The 19,605-nt window shown below is 38.3% G+C and overlaps 1 long non-coding RNA gene across 1 annotated transcript in view; it reads right to left on the reverse strand.

Annotated features, from left to right (window-relative positions):
- The window catches only part of LOC134808077 (uncharacterized), a 30,990-nt gene extending 20,908 nt beyond the window's left edge, over positions 1 to 10,082 (reverse strand). The window contains exons 1-2 of the long non-coding RNA XR_010150273.1: positions 10,003 to 10,082; positions 8,480 to 8,556 (exon numbers count right to left, since the gene is read on the reverse strand). This is a non-coding gene — a long non-coding RNA (uncharacterized LOC134808077). The remainder of the gene's footprint in view (positions 1 to 8,479; positions 8,557 to 10,002) is intronic.
- Between the last annotated feature and the right edge of the window lie 9,523 nt (positions 10,083 to 19,605).

Raw genomic sequence — 19,605 nt, forward strand, 5'->3', positions numbered from 1 at the left:
TATCCCACCATAATTATAAATAGAACCTCCTTTTTCTCTCAAGAATATCCCACTTTGGATGATAATTTCTGTGACTACCCATTAAGAATATTTAATAACTATAGAAAACTGCTTCTCTATATTTTTTGTATGTTTGAAACATTTTATAACAGAAATATCTTTAAAGTTATCACCTACACAGAATATAGCTGCCAAATGCTCCTACTCTGCTATTCTAACCATGAATCCCTCTGGGGCCCCTTCCTCCTACGGCGCTTGTGAGGATGAAATGAAATAAGCTCTATGAAGTGCCCAACAGTGACCAACACTGAATAAAATACAGCCACCATAGGAGGCCTTCCCTTATGTTCACCAAACTCCTGATAAGTTATTCGGTGATGTTTTAATCTTAATATTTTATGTAGATTATACATTCATCTGATTCAAAATGCAAAATGTACAAAAGCGTATACAGTTAAAAGTTTCCCAACCCACTACCATTTATCTCCCTGGAGGCAACTGTTTCCAGATTTTTGAATATCCTTAAAGAATATCATATGTATGGAACAGAAAGTTTATATATTTATATGCATCTGTGTACGCATTTTCCTATGAGAGGCTCACAAAGTCTCCTTGAAGAGATATCATTATTACAAATACCCCTCAATTTACAATGGGGTTATATTCCAATAAACTTATGAAAATATTGTAAGCTGAAAATGCATTTAATACACTTAACCTACTAAACATCATAGCTTAGCTCGGCCTACCTTAAACACTCACATTAACCTACAGTTAGGCAAAATCATCTAACAGAAAGCCCATTTTATAATAAAGTGAGCTTTGAATATCTCATGTAATATAATGAATACTGTACTGAAAGTGGAAAACAGAATGGTTGTATGAGTACTCAAAGTACAGCTTCTGCTGAATGTGTATTGCTTTCAAGCTATCTTAAAGTTGAAAAATCATAAGTCAAAATATTCTAAGTCAGGGATTGTTTGTACTTCTACTTTACATGATGAAATTGAGCCTTGAAAAGATTAAGTGACTCGCCCAAGGTCACACTGGCAGTTAAATAGTGAAACTTGGATCCAAATTGTTCAGTCACTACATGTATTGTCTTGAAATTTGAAAAAGAGGGAGAGGAATTAAACTACTAAATTGAAGGCCTATTTTAGGCATAGAAGAAGCAGATGCCTTCATGTCCAAGTGATTGTGAAAAGCCCACTTGCCCCAAAATATGTCTCCTGGTCATATGAAATTCCACCATTTCAGATTTTTACCTGGGGATTTAGAGTAATCTGCTGTTTTCCTAGAGCTCCCCTAAAATAGAAATAGAAAATTTTGGAAGGCTAAATATATGCTAACATTGGAAAACTCATTTTCTCCCCTTCGTAAGGCAAGGTACTGAAGGAGGGGGCCCTACGGGCCGTGCAGGGACATCCTGGAGGCATGGGGAGAAGAAACTGAAAGGCAAGTTTGTATGGAACAAAGAATACCGATCTCAGGATTCTCCCTTGAACCTGCCCTAACTTTGTTCAAATAGACTTAGCCACTGACCTGCTGTCAAAAGACCACAGCCAATCTGACTTGTTTTCAATATAATGATGAATATTGATTTGGTCCCTTCATCCAACATTCTCAGCTGGATCTTTTTTGACCAAGGATATACATTACTAGGTGAGTACAGGCAGTTAATTCTTCCACACGGGACTTCGGAGTTTCTGAGTTAACCAGAATCACCCACCTTAACATCTGCCAGTTTATACCCCAAGTCCTGACCAGTGCCCCCTACCTGCTATGCCTCATGTTTTCAATACAGCATAAAATCAGAAATGAAAGATGAAACATCATAGCCAATATCACAGAAATACAAAGGATCCTAAGAAACTGCTAGGTATAATTACACACTAACTAATTGGATCATCTAGAAGAAATGGATAAATTCCCAGACACATAAAACCTACCAAGATTGACTCATGAAGAAATTTAAAAATCTGAACAGACTAATAGCAAGCAAGGAGTTTGAATCCGTAAGAAAATGTCTCCTATCAATGAAAAACCCAAAACCAGATGGCTTCCCAGATTAATTCTACCAAATATTTTAAGAAGAACTAATACCAGTCCTTCTCAAACTCTTCCAAAAAGCTGAAGTGGAGGGAATACTTCCAAACTCATCTTACAGGGCCAGCATTACCCTGATTCCAAAGCCAGACAAGAACACTACAAGAAAGGAAAATGACAGGCCAATATCCTTGATCTACATAGATGCAAAAATCCTCAACAAAATCCTAGCAAACCAAATTCAATAGCACATTGAAAGAATCATTCACCATGATCATGTCATGGTTCAACATAAGCAAATCAATACATACAATATACCATATTAGAAAAATAAAGGATAGAACCTATATGGCCATCACAATAGATATAGAAAAAGTTTTTGACAAAATTCGAAACCCTTTCATGGTGAAAAAAAAAACACCCAACAGATCACGTATTGAGGGACTGTATCCCAACAAAATAAAGGCCATATATGACAAACCCATAGCTAACACCATGATCAATGGTGAAAAGTTGAAACTTTTCCTCTACCATCAGGAACAAGACAAGGATGCCCACAGACACCACTTCTCAGGGTAATTAGGCAAAAGAAAGAAATAAAAGGCATCCTAATAGGAAAGGAAGAAGTGAAACTGTCTCTACTGACGGCATGATCTTGTTATATATAGAAAACCCTACAAACTTCACTAAAAAAAGGTTAGAACTCAACACAAAGAAGGGAACAATAGACACTGGGGGACTCCAAAGGTGGGAGGGAAGGATGGTGGGAGCAAGGGTTGAAAAACTACCTATCGATTACTATGCTCACTGCTTGGGTGGTGGGATCATTAGAAGCCCAAACCTCAGCACCATGCAATATACCTGTTTAAGAAACCTGTACATCTACCCTCCTGACTCTAAAATGAAACATACAATATTTAAAAAACAAAAACAAATAAATAAAATTTGAAAACTGTTAGAACTGAACTGATAGGTGAAATCAGTAAAGTTGTAGGATACAAAATCAACAGATAGAGCCTTGAACACAGCAACATCCAGCTGTCTGACACGAAAGTCTCAGGGGCAAGAAAACCTCTATATGAACTCAGAAACAATGAGTTAAGTTGTGTTTATGTCTGAAAGGATGTTAAGAACTTCATTCATGTTACATCAGAGCCAACAGAAAGAACCAACAGGAAACCTGTACCCAACAAACAGAAATGACAAGATGAAGGGAAAGCAGAGGTAAGGGCTTACCTTAGAAAGGGCAAGTGATTAGCTCAATATGCAATACAATGTTTGCTCCTGAGCCAAAAATTTGTACAATAATTTGGACATTACTTGCACAACCAGAAAAATCAGCCACTCATTAGGAAAATGTGTTTCTGTAGAAGTCTTAGGACTCAGCTATCTATAATAACATGAAAAGACAATATTTTCATCCAAAATGAGTATTTTTGTTTGTCTTGGCTTGTTATTCTAACGTCAACAGCCTCTAAATAAACGGTTGAAGTACATGATATAACCACCTCTTTCTCCATCTTTCCCATTGCTCCCATAGGGTTTCAGTTGTGCAATTTCACCATTAGCAAAGCTTTTTGCTGAAATCTGGCTTTTCAAAGGGAGAGTATCCAGAAACAGAAGATGCTGATCTGGGAGGCTCTTCCTAATAGAACTGCTGCTTCAGTTTAACTTGAAAAAGCCCACACCCAGTTCCTAATGACAAACATCTGAACACCGGGTCTTCCCCTGAGCAAGACCATGCTATGCCTCCTGCTCGCTCGGTTCTATAAGCAACCCACAGATTGCTCCCTGTGAAGAGGAGCCTGCCAGGGGAGCAGCATTCCACCAGACCCTGATTTAGCAAGATATTTCCGTATCATTCCCCCAACCAGCTGGAAGTCCTCCACTGCTCTTGTGTAAAAATCTAACTCATCTCGCTGAATTTCCTGATTTAAAAGTCTAATTCATTTCACCAAAAGTGTGACAGAAGGAAACCAAGTACACCATCTCTCTCTTACCAAACCAAAGCTATTGCATGTGCATTCTGGGGGGAAAACATGGTCCAAATATGTTATGGAGGGGGTGCCAGCCCAGTGTCATCCTCTTACTATTGCCATAGGATCTTGGCTGATGGCATCAGAGGAAAAACAAGTTTATCGATTACTTTCAACCATTAAGCTCACTCCTCCATGAAAAATAAGTCACAAGTCCAATGTCTCTTATTAAAATAAGCACTGCAAAATATAAAGGAGTCACAGTTTTAAAATGGGACACACGTTCTCTAAGCAGTGAACCATGTTAGAGGTGCACTGTTTACATTGTATAAAGTCCCCTGGAGCCAGGGTTAGGAAGCCCATCTGTTCTTTGGTGTTCTGGGATGAAGGAGAAAGGAAAATGTGCTGCCAGAAGTGAGTGGGAAGGAGCCCATGAGATAAAGGAAGTAAATCCATTTGCTGTTTGCAATAATAATGGTAATACACGAAGCTATACATACATACATACATACATGCAAATTTTCACATTTTTTTAAAAAAAGAACTTAAGGCTTCCACTCATGTAATCAGCCCTTATGAACTCTCCTGATTAGCTGCAAGGAAAATCTTCCTTTCTCCTCTTTCTTGCACCATCCTGGGCTCCCTTTTGACTTTTTTTTTTTAACTTATAAACGAACAGCTCATATTCTGAAGTTTGTAGTCCCCTCCCGCCCCCTCTCTCTCTATACGGCTCATTTACATTGGCAGCTGTCGTGCTGCTGGGCATCCTCAAACCCACAAGTTTCCCTTTAATGTTTGAGCAGACAAACATGATCATGCACTAGGCATCACTGTGCCACTCAAAATGCTTTTTTGTTTTTTTTATTGCATCTGAGAGAAATCTCAAGGTTGCAAACCTGGAGTCAGAATTGTCTCCATGTGTCTCAGTGGGAAGAGTATCGTGTGAAGGAACAAGTTGATTCTACTAATCAAAAGGAATTTTTTTTGATATCAGGTCATCCTCCGAATGAATTTATATTACCGAGTGGAGGGTCACATGAAGAAAATGGTCAAACAGCACCACCTAGAGCAAGAGCTGAGAAGGGCAGCGGAGCCGGGCTGTGTCAGGAAAGAAAAGCAAGCTGGGGCCTGGCTCAGCGCTCTCCCCTCTGCTCCTGTCTGCATGGAAAGATTAGGATGACAGTGGCAGGAAGCCTGTGCACCTAGTATGCATCACTTGAAGGGAACACACAGATTCCAGTAAACAGTTGGAAGGAAATGTTAATACCAGGCTCTGCTAAACAATATCAAATGAGTCCTAGATGAGGCAAGCGACTTTCATCAAAGTTTCCTGATACCTGAAAAGACAGCCCAGGGGATCCTGCGCTACATGTGGTGTATGTAAATTAAGCGGGTTTTTTTCCCCTTTGTAATCAAGGCTCATACACAAACAAAATCACACTTTAGTAACGGCCTATTTCAACTTGTAACTAGCTTGCTTTCAGGGGCTCCAGGTCAAAATGAAATAGAGCACAAAGACGCTTTCTCCTTAGGGATCATACACAAATTCACTCTGTCCGTTTCTTTCCCACATGGAGCAACAAAGCCGTCAGACCTCTCCATCTACCCATCGGGTCCTTCCTGATTAAAGTGAGATAAATCACAGCCCTCTCTCTCCAGATGGCAGGCGACAAGAGGGGGATGCTTGCCTCAAGAAGTCCTCCCCATCCCTCTGCATTCATGCAAGCCCGAGCGGAGAGATGCAAGAAATTACGGATGCATTTTAATTCCCCAGACCCTGCAATTAAAAATGGAAATTTTTTGGCCACGCCTGTTGGCTCACGCCTGTAATCCCAGCACTTTCAGAGGCCGAGGTCGGCAGATCACCTGGGGTCAGGAGTTCGAGACCAGCCTGGCCAACATGGTGAAACCCTGTCTCTACTAAAAATACAAAAATTAGCTAGGAATGGTGGTGGGCGCCTGTAGTCCCAGCTACTCGGGAGGATGAGGCAGGAGAATCACTTGAACCCGGGAGGCAAAGTTTGCAGTGAGCCAAGATCGCACCACTGCACTCCACTCTGGGTGACAAAGCAAGACTTCATCTCAAAAAATGTTTTTAAAAAATGGAAGTGTTGTTCTTTCATTTGTAAATGTGTTTTGGTAAAAAAGGGGCAGTTTAAGCAATCCTTTCTATTGTCTACATTGTTAAAATTCATCCGACATGGACTCTTGACTCTGTTTTGCCTGGGCAGACCCAATTCAAGCATTTACAACAGCTATTATCTCCTCAAATCAAAAAGAGGAATCAGCATTATTGCTAAGTTCAAATAAGGTCTTGTTTTATTTCATTTTTATTTTTGAATGCAGCCATTCCTCCATGTGCTGTCATCAGGTAAGATTGTCAGTCCTGATTAGGTAAAGGTATTATTACAAAATGCAATTCTTAAAAATTCAGTGTCTAACTACACTTTTACTAAGCCTTTCCCCCTCCCCTATGTATTCTCCCTTAGACACCCCTTCTCAAATTTAAAATCACAGAAAGTAAAATATGATGCCTAAAGAGAGCCTAGCGACTGCCCAGTCCTCTAATTTGATGAGTGGGAGTACTGAAGCCCAGAGGAGGTCAAGTAATTTGTTCCCAATGTCTTAGATAAGAAGAAAATGACCAGCTGGGAAATCCCACTCATGTCAAGGCAGAGGCACAGGGCCACAGACTGTGGTTGAATTGTGCCACACTCCTACATCCTTCTTTAGGAATCACAGAACATTCCTGTGTTGAGTCGGAGTCACTGACTTCCTTTTCAGGCTGATTGAGTTCTGTCCTTACAGGCTGCGACAAGAAGTTTTGGTATTATGCTACACCAAGACCATTTATCTAGTTCAAGAAATGCACAGTCCTTAGAGCCCAGCAACTTTCCCCATGTCCAGTAAATGTAGCTTCTCCATTAGAAGCTGTCAGAATGGAGCCTTCTGGCTCATCTTGATTTTGATTTGTGCAAGAATGAATGGTTGTGCTAAGACAGCTTTCCTAGCTGATAGAGAGCGAAACTTTTTTCTCATAATCTATAAAAAAATTAAATTAGAACTTTTTTCTCATAATCTGTGAAAAAATATTAAATTAAATCTGGCTCGTCTTGATTTTGATTTGTGCAAGAATGAATGGTTGTGCTAAGACAGCTTTCCTAGCTGATAGTGAGCAAAACTTTTTTCTCATAATCTATCAAAAATATTAAATTAGAAGCATAGAGTTTATTTCATGACTTTTATCTTCCTGCAATTTTCTTGTGGGCATAAATGATTTGTTTTTATCCTGCCTGCCCCCCAATCCCTTTTCCAAGAGACTAAAAGAGTATCTAGTGCAAAGTGGAGACTCAAATATTTTTTAATAAACAGTGATCCCAGCCACCCAGTGCATGTTGCCAAATGCCAACCCCATAAATAATCAAACACATCATCTCATTCAGCCAATCAAAATCAAGTGCTACCTATTTTTTTAAGTTTTCATAGCCCTTGGGCATCTGCTTTCTCAGCATTTCCCAAACTTGAGTCATTCTCATCCTGCCTTCCTAATTTTGATCTGTCAATTACCTCTACTATTATTTATTTCATATATTTTTAAATAGACCCACTTTTGAAACTGAAATACACGCCTTTTAAAAGGAAGCTTTCTTACTACTATACATCAAAAGCCATTATTACTTGTTCTAAGTACTCATAACAAGAGGGTCACAACTATTAAAATTCACTAATGTGCATCCACATACTCTCTAAATTCATGGAGCATCTGCACACACTTTAAGAAACAATTCTCCATTACTCACTCAATTTTCTTGACATCCTCCTGAGGCAGGACAAACCTTGGGCCCAAAGAATTGAGGTAGGAGTCCAAGCAAGTTGCCAGCCACATAAAGGCAAACCTTGGCTCAGAAGTCAGGACTACCAGCCCCTAGGTTATGGTTCATGCTCTTTCCTCTGCTCTCCAGAACCTCCTATCTCCAAGTGTAGTTAGCAGCCCAGATGCAGCAGCATCCTATAGAGACTTGTTAAAAATGCAGAAGCTCAGGCTCCACCCCAGGCCTATGCAGACTGAATCTGCATTTTAAAAAGGTCCAGGTAATTCACGTGCACATTAAGTTTGAAAAGGCCTGGTCTAGATCAGCGGTTCTCTAACTTAGCAGCACATTAGAACCATGTGTAGAGACTTTAAAAATACCAGTGCCTGGGCTTCACCTCCCAGAGAATCTGACTTAAGTGTCTGGGGTTTGCCCTGAGTCTAGGTATTTTTAAAAACTCCTCAGCTTATACAAAGCTGGCAGGGCTGGGCACAGTGGCTCATGCCTATAATCCCAGCAGTTCGTGAGGCCAAAGTGGGCAGATTGCTTGAGTCCAGGAGTTTGAGATTAGCCTGGGCTAAAACCCCATCCCTACAAAAAAAAAAAAAAATACAAAAAGTAGTTGGGCATGGTGGTGGCACATACCTGTAGTCCCGGCTACTCAGGAGGCTGAGTCCTCACTTCAACCCAGGAGGTCACGGTCTGGTCAACAGAGCAAGACCCTGTATCAAAACAAAGAAACAAACAAACAAAAAATGCTAGCAGCTTACCAGCTAGGGAGGCCTGTAGAGGCAAGTTTTCCAAATGGGGCTACATTAGTTGTTCCAGAACTTTAGCTGCATCAAAACCACCTGGATGGCTTGTTCAGCTACAGAGGGTCTGGCCATGCCCCTAGAGTTTCCAGCTGAGGGTCTGGAATGAGGCCCGATGATTTGCATTTCTAACAATCTCCAGGTGATGCTGATGCTGTGGGTCCAGGGACCACATTTTGAGAAGCTATGCTAAATGAATCGGAGAAGACCAAAGCTCACTTATTCCAAGAACTTTTCAAGGCCCACCTGCAAGTTGTAGTGGAAGTAAGCATCTAAGGGTGCAAAAAAGTTTCACTGTAGACTAAGGCCTTTTACCTGAGCTCTCAAATGTTCACATTTCTCTTATCAACCTAAATAACAAACAGAGAGAGGCTCTCCACAAGAAAAAGATATTCGTTTGGAAACAGAGCCTTGCAATAGAAACAGGCAAGCCAGAGTAAACTATATGCATATTCACGGAGGTAAAGGAAGACGAAAGAAAAAATGAGGAAGATTATATGATCATTTGGAAATGATTATCCTTGGCTACAAAGATCAATAACAAAGGTGATGCCAGGCCCAGGTTGGACAGGCAGTTGTTGGGCAAATATCCTTCAGAAGCATTGTTGTGTGCAAAGTTGCAATGGGCTTTGTGCAAGATTGTGTTTTTTGCAGTCTTCTGTGATAAGTTTTTGTTATCAGGCATACAAGCCCAAGAATCCTTTTTGCATGGCCTTCCCTGGCTCTATTTGTCAGGGTTTTGGTTAGGGGAGGGGTATTTTTAACACTCTCAATGTAAAAAATGCCATAAGGTAGGTACCCCAATTGCTTGTTTCGTCTTCATAAAATAACTTTTCCACCCGAACAAAGTCTACACATAAATTGTAAAAATACCCTGGCATGCAGTCCCTGGAAAAGTCTGGAGTCATTCTCGGGGTTCCCACCCAGGTGGGCAAGCGTAGCCACCACAGATAAACACAAAGTAGGGGTCCCCGCTGGGGTTCAGTGGCAGGCAGTGGCCCTGGTTCTGATATTTGGCTGAAAACACAGCTCCTCTTTGTCACCCTCAGGACATTTCAGCTATTTCCTAGATAATAATCTCACTTCACCCTGCACAAAACAGGCACATGATCATGTCACTCTGACCTGGTTTGAGTCCAAGGAGAATTTTGTTTTTAAAATAATTTAGGTTAGGAGTTAAAATATGAACTTTGGGCCAGGAGTGGTGGCCCATGCCTATAATCCCAGCACTTCGTGAGGCCAAAGTGGGCAGATTGCTTGAGTCCAGGAGTTTGAGACTAGCCTGGGCTAAAACCCCATCCCTACAAAAAAAAAAAAAAAATACAAAAAGTAGTTGGGCATGGTGGTGGCACATACCTGTAGTCCCGGCTACTCAGGAGGCTGAGTCCTCGCTTGAACCCAGGAGGTCACGGTCTGGTCAACAGAGCAAGACCCTGTATCAAAACAAAGAAACAAACAAACAAAAAATGCTAGCAGCTTACCAGCTAGGGAGGCCTGTAGAGCCAAGTTTTCCAAATGGGGCTACATTAGTTGTTCCAAAACTTTAGCTGCATCAAAACCACCTGGATGGCTTGTTCAGCTACAGAGGGTCTGGCCATGCCCCTAGAGTTTCCAGCTGAGGGTCTGGAATGAGGCCCGATGATTTGCATTTCTAACAATCTCCAGGTGATGCTGATGCTGTGGGTCCAGGGACCACATTTTGAGAAGCTATGCTAAATGAATCGGAGAAGACCAAAGCTCAAACTTATTCCAAGAACTTTTCAAGGCCCACCTGCAAGTTGTAGTGGAAGTAAGCATCTAAGGGTGCAAAAAAGTTTCACTGTAGACTAAGGCCTTTTACCTGAGCTCTCAAATGTTCACATTTCTCTTATCAACCTAAATAACAAACAGAGAGAGGCTCTCCACAAGAAAAAGATATTCGTTTGGAAACAGAGCCTTGCAATAGAAACAGGCAAGCCAGAGTAAACTATATGCATATTCACGGAGGTAAAGGAAGACAAAAGAAAAAATGAGGAAGATTATATGATCATTTGGAAATGACTATCCTTGGCTACAAAGATCAATAACAAAGGTGATGCCAGGCCCAGGTTGGACAGGCAGTTGTTGGGCAAATATCCTTCAAAAGCATTGTTGTGTGCAAAGTTGCAATGGGCTTTGTGCAAGATTGTGTTTTTTGCAGCCTTCTGTGATAAGTTTTTGTTATCAGGCATACAAGCCCAAGAATCCTTTATTGCATGGCCTTTCCTGGCTCTATTTGTCAGGGTTTTGGTTAGGGTAGGGGTATTTTTAACAGCCTCAATGTAAAAAAAGACATAAGGTAGGTACCCCAATGACTTGTTTGGTCTTCATAAAATAACTTTTCTTAAAATCTCTGTAAACGTGGAAATATCTACACCGCTATCTCTGTAAATGTGTAAACATTTACAACGCTATCTGTATAAACATGGAACTATTTACACCGCCGTCTCTATAAACATGGAAATATCTACACCGCTATCTCTATAAACATGGAAATATCTACACCGCTATCTCTATAAACATGGAAATATCTACACCGCTATCTGTATAAACATGGAAATATCTACACTGCTGTCTCTATAAACATGGAAATATCTACACCTCTATCTGTATAAACATGAAAATATCTACACCACTGTATCTATAAACATGGAAATATCTACAATGCTATCTCTATAAACACGCAAATATCTATATAACTGACTCTATAAACATGGAAATATCTACACCGCTATCTCTATGAACATGGAAATATCTACACCGCTGTCTCTAGAAACATGGAAATATCTACACCGCTATCTCTATAAACGTGGAAATATATACACCGCTATCTCTAAAAACATGGAAATATCTACACCGCTATCTCTATAAACGTGGGAATATCTACACCGCTAACTCTATAAACCTGGAAATATCTAAACCGCTATAAGCATAAATGTCGAAATATCTACACCGCTATGTGTATAAACATGGAAATATCTACACCGCTATCTCTATAAACATGGAAATACTTACACCGCTATCTGTATAAACATGGAAATATTTACAAAGCTATCTCTATAAACATGGAAATATCTACACCGCTATCTCTATAAACATGGAAATATCTACACCACTATCTGTAAAATATGGAAATATCTACACCGCTGTCTGTATAAACATGGAAATATATACACGGCTATCTGTTTAAACATGGAAATATCTACACCACTGACTGTATAAACATGGAACTATCTTCACCGCAATCTGTATAAACATGGAAATATCTACACCGCTGTCTCTATAAACATGGAAATATCTACACCGCTATCTGTAGAAACATGGAAATATCTACACCGCTGTCTCTATAAACCTGGAAATATCTACACCGTTATCTGTATTAACGTGGAAATACCTACACCGCTATCTGTATAGACGTGGAAATATCTACATCGCTATCTCTACAAACGTGGAAATATCTACACCGCTATCTGTATAAACATGGAAATATCTACACCGGTATGTGTATAAACGTGGAAATATCTGCACTGCTATGTGTATAATCTTGGAAATTTCTACACCGCAATCTGTATAAAATTGGAATTATCTTCACTGCTATCTGTATAAACGTGGAAATATCTACACCGCTATCTCTATAAACGGGGAAATATCTACACCGCTATGTGTATAAACGTGGGAATATCTACACCGCTATCCCTATAAACGTGTAAACATTTACACGGCTGTCTGTATAAACATGTAAATATTTACACCGCTATCTCTAAAAACATGGAAATATCTACACCGCTATGTCTATAAACATGAAAATATTTACACCGCTATCTGTATAATCATGGAAATATTTACACCGCTATCTGTTAAAACTTGGAAATATTTACACCGCTATGTCTATAAAACTGGAAATATCTACACCGCTATCTCCATAAACATGAAAAAATATACACTGTTGTTTGTATGAACATGAAAATATCTACACCGCTATCTCTATAAACATAGAAATATCTACATTGCTGTGTGTATAAACATGGAAATATCTACACAGCTATCTGTATAAACATGGAAATATCTACACGGCTATCTGTATAAACATGGAAATATCTACACGGAAAGCTGTATAAACATGGAAATATCTAGACAGTCATCTCTATAAACATGGAAATATCTATACTGCTATCTGTATAAACATGGATATACCCACACCGCTATCTGTATAAAGATGGAAATATCTGCACCGCTAGCTTTATAAACATGGAAATATCTGCAACTCTATCTGTGTATACATAGAAATATCTACACGGCTATTTGTGTAAACATGGAAATATCTGCACCGCTATCTGTATAAAGATGGAAATATCTACACCACTATCTGTAAAACGTGGAAATATCTACACCGCTCTCTGTATAATCCTGGAAATATCTACACCGATATCTGTATAAACATGGAAATATCTACACCGCTATCTGTATAAGCAAGGAAATATCTACACCGCCATCTGTATAAACATGGAAATACCTACACCGCTATCTGTATAAATATGGAAATATCCACACCACTATCTCTATAAACGTGGAAATACCTACACCGCTTTCTCTATAAACATGGAAATATCTACACTGCAATCTCTATATACATGGAAATATCTACACCGCCATCTCTATAAACATGAAAATATCTACACCGCCATCTTCAGAAACATGGATGTATCTACACCGCCATCTGTATAAACATGGAAATATGTACACCACTATCTGTATAAACATGGAAATATCTTCACTGCCATGTGTATAAACATGGAAATATCTACACCGCCATCTGTATGAAGATGGAAATATCTACACCGCAATCTGTATAAATATGGAAATACCTACGCCGCTACCTCTATAGACATGTAAATACCTACACCGCTATCTGTAAAAACATGGAAATATCTACACTGCCATCTGTATAAACATGGAAATATCTACACCGCGAGCTTTATAAACATGATAATATCTACACCGCTATCTGTATAAACATGGAAATACCGACACCGTTATCTGTATAAACATGGAAATATCTACACCGCTATCTCTATAAACATGAAAATACCTACACCACCATCTCTATAAGCATGGAAATATTTACACCGCTATCTCTATAAACATAGAAATATCTACACCGCCATCCCTATAAACATGGAAATATCTACACCGCCATCTGCATAAACATGGAAATATCTACACAGACATCTGTATAAACATGGAAATATCAACACTGCCATCTGTATAAACTTGGAAATATCTACACCGCTATCTGTATAAACATGGAAATATCTACAACGCTATCTGTGTAAACATGGAAATATATACAATGCTATCTGTATAAACATGGAAATATCTACACAGCTATCTGTGTAAACTTGGAAATATCTACACAGCTATGTGTGTAAAAATGGAAATATCTGCACAGCAATCTGTGCAAAGATGGAAATATCTACACTGCTATTTCTGTAAACATGGAAATATCTACACCGCTGTCTGTATAAACATGAAAATATCTATACCGCTGTCTCTATAAACATGAAATATCTCCACCGCTATCCGTATAAACATGAAAATATCTACACCGCTATCTGTATAATCATGGACATATCTACACCGCAATCTGTATAAACATGGAAATATCTACCACGGTATGTGTGTAAACATGGAAATATCTCCACAGCTATCTGTGTAAACTTGGAAATATCTACACTGACATTTGTAGAAAAATGGAAATGTCTACAAAGCGATCTGTATAAACATGGGAATTTCTACACTGCTACCTGTATAAACATGGAAATATCTACACCGCTATCTGTATCAACATGGAAATAACTACACCGCAATCTGTATAAACACGGAAATATCTACACAGCTATCTGCGTAAACATGGAAATATCTACACGGCAATGTGTGCAAAGAAGGAAATAACTACACCGCTATCTCTGTAAACTTGGAAATATCTACACCGCTACCTGTATAAACATGGAAATATCTACACCGCTGTCTGCATAAACAAGGAAATATCTACACCGTTATTTGTAGAAACATGGAAATATCTACACCGCAATCTGTATAAACATGGAAATACCTACACCGCTATCTGTATAAGTATGGAAATATCTACACTGCTATCTCTATAAACATGGAAATATCTACAACGCTTTCTCTATAAACATGAAAATATCTAGACTGCTATCTCTATATACATGGAAATATCTACACCTCCATCTCTATAAACATGAAAATATCGACACCGCCATCTTCAGAAACATAGATGTATCTACACCGCCATCTGTATAAACATGGAAATATCTACACCACTATCTGTATAAACATGGAAATATTTTCACTGCCATCTGTATAAACATGGAAATATCTACAGCGCCTTCTGTATAAAGATGGAAATATCTACACCGCAATCTGTATAAATATGGAAATAACTACAACGCTATCTCTATAGACATGGAAATATCTACCCCGCTATCTGTATAAACATGGAAATATCTACACTGCCTTCTGTATAAAGATGGAAATATCTACACCGTGAGCTGTATAAACATGGAAATATCTACACCGCTATCTGTATAAACATGTAAATACCAACACCGCTATCTGTATAAACATGGAAATATCTACACCGCTATCTCTATAAACATGAAAAGACTTACACCACCATCTCTAAAAACATGGAAATATTTACACCGCAATCTCTATAAACTTAGAAATAACTAGACCGCCAACTCTATGAACCTGGAAATATCTACACCGCTATCTGTACAAACAAGGAAATATCTACATCGCTATCTGTATAAACAGGGATATATCTCCACCGCTATCAGTATAAACATGAAAGTATCTACACCGCTATCTGTATAAACATGGAAATATCTACACCGCTATCTGTATAAACATGGAAATATCTACAACGCTATCTGTGTAAACATGGAAATATCTACACAGCAATCTGTGCAAAGATGGAAATATCTACACTGCTATCTCTGTAAACATGGAAATATCTACACCGCTATCTGTATAAACATGGGAATATCTATACCGCAGTCTCTATAAACATGGAAATATCTCCACCGCTATCTGTATAAACATGAAAATATCTACACCGCTTTCTGAATAAACATGAACATATCTACACCACAATCTGTATAAACATGGAAATATCTACAACGCTATGTGTGTAAACATGGAAATATCTACACAGCTATCTGTGTAAACTTGGAAATATCTACACAGCTATCTGCGTAAACATGGAAATATCTACACGGCAATCTGTGCAAAGATGGAAATAACTACACCGCTATCTCTGTAAACATGGAAATATCTACACCGCTACCTCTATAAACATGGAAATATCTGCACCGCTGTCTGTATAAGCAAGGAAATATCTACACAGACATCTTTATAAACTTGGAAATATCTACACTGACATCTGTAGAAAGATGGAAATATCTTCAAAGAGATCTGTATAAACATGGGAATTTCTACACCGCTACCTATATAAACATGGAAATATCTACAAAACTATCTGTATCAACATGGAAATAACTACACCGGTATCTGTATAAACATGGAAATATCTACACAGCAATCTGTGCAAAGATGGAAATATCTACACCGCAGTCTCTATAAACATGGAAATATCTACTCCACTCTCTGTATAAACATGGAAATAACTACACCGCTATCTGTATAAACATGGAAATTTATACACCGCTATCTGTATAAACATGGAAATATCTCCACCGCTACCTTTTAAACATGGAAATACCTACACCGGTATCTTTAAAAACATGGAAATAACTACACCGCTATCTCTATAAACAATAAAATATCTACAACGCTATCTGTGTAAACATGGAAATACCTACACAGCTATCTGTGTAAACTTGGAAATATCTACACCGCAATCTGTGTAAACATGGAAATATTTACAACGCTATCTGTGTAAACATGGAAATATTTACAATGCTATCTGTGTAAACAGGGAAATATCTACACAGCTATCTGTAAAACGTGGAAATATCTACACCACTATCTGTATAACCCTGAAAATATCTACACCGCTATCTGTATCAACATGTAAATAACTACACCGCTATCTGTATAAACATGGAAATATCTACAATGATATCTCTGTAAACATGGAAATATCGACACAGGTATCTGTGTAAACTTGGAAATATCTACCCCGCTATCTGTGTAAAGTTTGCAATGTCTACACTGCCATCTGTGCAAAGATGGAAATATCGTTACCGCTATATCTGTAAACATGGAAATATCTACACTGCTATATGTATAAACATGGAAATATCTACACCGCCATCTGTATACACATGGAAATATCTACACAGCCTTCTGTATAAACATGGATATAGCTACACCGCTATCTCTATAAACATGGAAATATCTACACAGCTATCTGTATAATCATGGAAATATCTCCACCGCTATCTGTGTAAACATGGAAATATCTACACCGCTATCTGTATATACATGGAAATATCTACACCGCTCTCTGTATAAACAAGGAAATATCGACACCGCCATCTTTAGAAACATCGAAATATCTACACCGCCATCTTTATAAACATGGAAATACCTACACCGCTACCTATATAAATATTGAAATGTCTACACCGCTATCTCTATAAACATGGAAATACCTACACCACTTGCACTATAAATATGGAAATATGTACACCGCAATCTCTGTAAACATGGAAATATCTACACCGCCATCTATGTAAACATGAAAATATCTACACTGCCATATTCAGAAACATGGCTGTATCTACACCGCCATCTGTATAAACATGGAAATATCTACACCACTATCTGTATAAAGATGGAAATATTTAAACCGCTATCTCTATAAACGTAGAAATATCTACACCGCTATCCCTATAAACATGGAAATATCTACACCGCCATCTGTATTAACATGGAAATATCTACACAGTCATCTGTATAAACCTGGAAATATCTACACTGTCATCTATATAAACATGGAAATATCTACAGAGAACTCTGAATAAACATGGAAATATCGGCACAGCCATCTGTATAAACATGTAAATATCTACACCGCTATCTGTATAAACATGGAAATATCTACACCGCTATGTGTATTAACGTCGAAATATCTCCATTGCTATCTGTATAAACATGGACATATCTCCACCGCAATCTGTATAAACATAAAAATATCTACACCTCTATCTCTATAAACATGGAAATATCTACACTGCCATCTGTACAAACATGGAAATATCTACAAAGTCATCTGTAGAAACATGGAAATATCTACACCGCTATCTCGTTAAACATGGAAATAACTACACCGCTATCTCTATAAACATGGAAATATCTACACCGCTATCTCCATCAACATGGAAATATACACACCGCCATCTCTTTAAACATGGAGGTATCTACAACGCCATCTACATAAACAAGAGAATATCTACACTGCCATCTATATAAACATGGAAATATCTACACCGCCATCTCTAAAAACATGGAAATATCTACACTGCCATTTATTGAAAGATGGAAATATCTACACCGCCAGCTGTATAAACGTGGAAATATCTACACCGCTATCTGTATAAACATGGAAATATCTACACCGCAATCTGTATAAACATGGAAATATCTACACCGCTATCTGTATAAATATGAAATATCTAAACCGCTATCTCTGTAAAAGTGGAAATATCTACACTGCTATGTGTATAAACATGGAAATATATACACCGCTATCTGTATAAACATGGAAATATCTGCACCGCTATCTCTATAAACATGGAAATATCTACAAAGCCATCTGTATAAACATGGAAATACCTACACAGTCATGTGTAGGAACATGGAAATATCTACACTGCCATCTGTATAAACATAGAAATATCTACACAGCCCTCTGTATAAATATGGAAATATCTGCATAGGCATCTGTATAAACATGGAAATATCTGCACCGCTATCTGTATCAACATGGAAATACCTACAACGCTGTCTCTATAAACATGGAAATATGTACACCGCTTTGTATAAACGTGGAAATATCTCCACTGCTGTCTGTATAAACATGGAAATATCTCCACCGTTATCTGTACAAACATGGAAATATCTACAGTGCCATCTCTATAAACATTGAAATATCTACACTGCCGTCTGTAAAAACATGGAAATATCTACACAGACATCTGTATAAATATGGAAATATCTACACCGCCATCTGTATAAACATGGAAATACCTACACCGCCGTCTGTATAAACATGGAAATATCTACACCGCTACCTATATAAATATGGAAATGTCTACACCGCTATCTCTATAAACATGGAAATACCTACACCACTTGCACTATAAATATGGAAATAACTACACCGCAATCTCTGTAAACATGGAAATATCTACACCGCCATCTATGTAAACATGAAAATATCTACACTGCCATATTCAGAAACATGGCTGTATCTACACCGCTATCTGTATAAACATGGAAATATCTACACCACTATCTGTATAAAGATGGAAATATTTAAGCCGCTATCTCTATAAACATGGAAATATCTACACCGCTATCCCTATAAACATGGAAATATCTACACCGCCCTCTGTATTAACATGGAAATATCTACACAGTCATCTGTATAAACCTGGAAATATCTACACTGTCATCTATATAAACATGGAAATATCTACAGAGAAATCTGAATAAACATGGAAATATCGGCACAGACATCTGTAAAAACATGTAAATATCTACACCGCTATCTGTATAAATATGGAAATATCTACACCGCTATGTGTATTAACGTGGAAATATCTCCATTGCTATCTGTATAAACATGGACATATCTCCACCGCAATATGTATAAACATGAAAATATCT

This window comes from Pan troglodytes, chromosome 13 (genome assembly GCF_028858775.2).
Source record: "Pan troglodytes isolate AG18354 chromosome 13, NHGRI_mPanTro3-v2.0_pri, whole genome shotgun sequence".
Lineage (NCBI taxonomy): Eukaryota > Metazoa > Chordata > Mammalia > Primates > Hominidae > Pan > Pan troglodytes.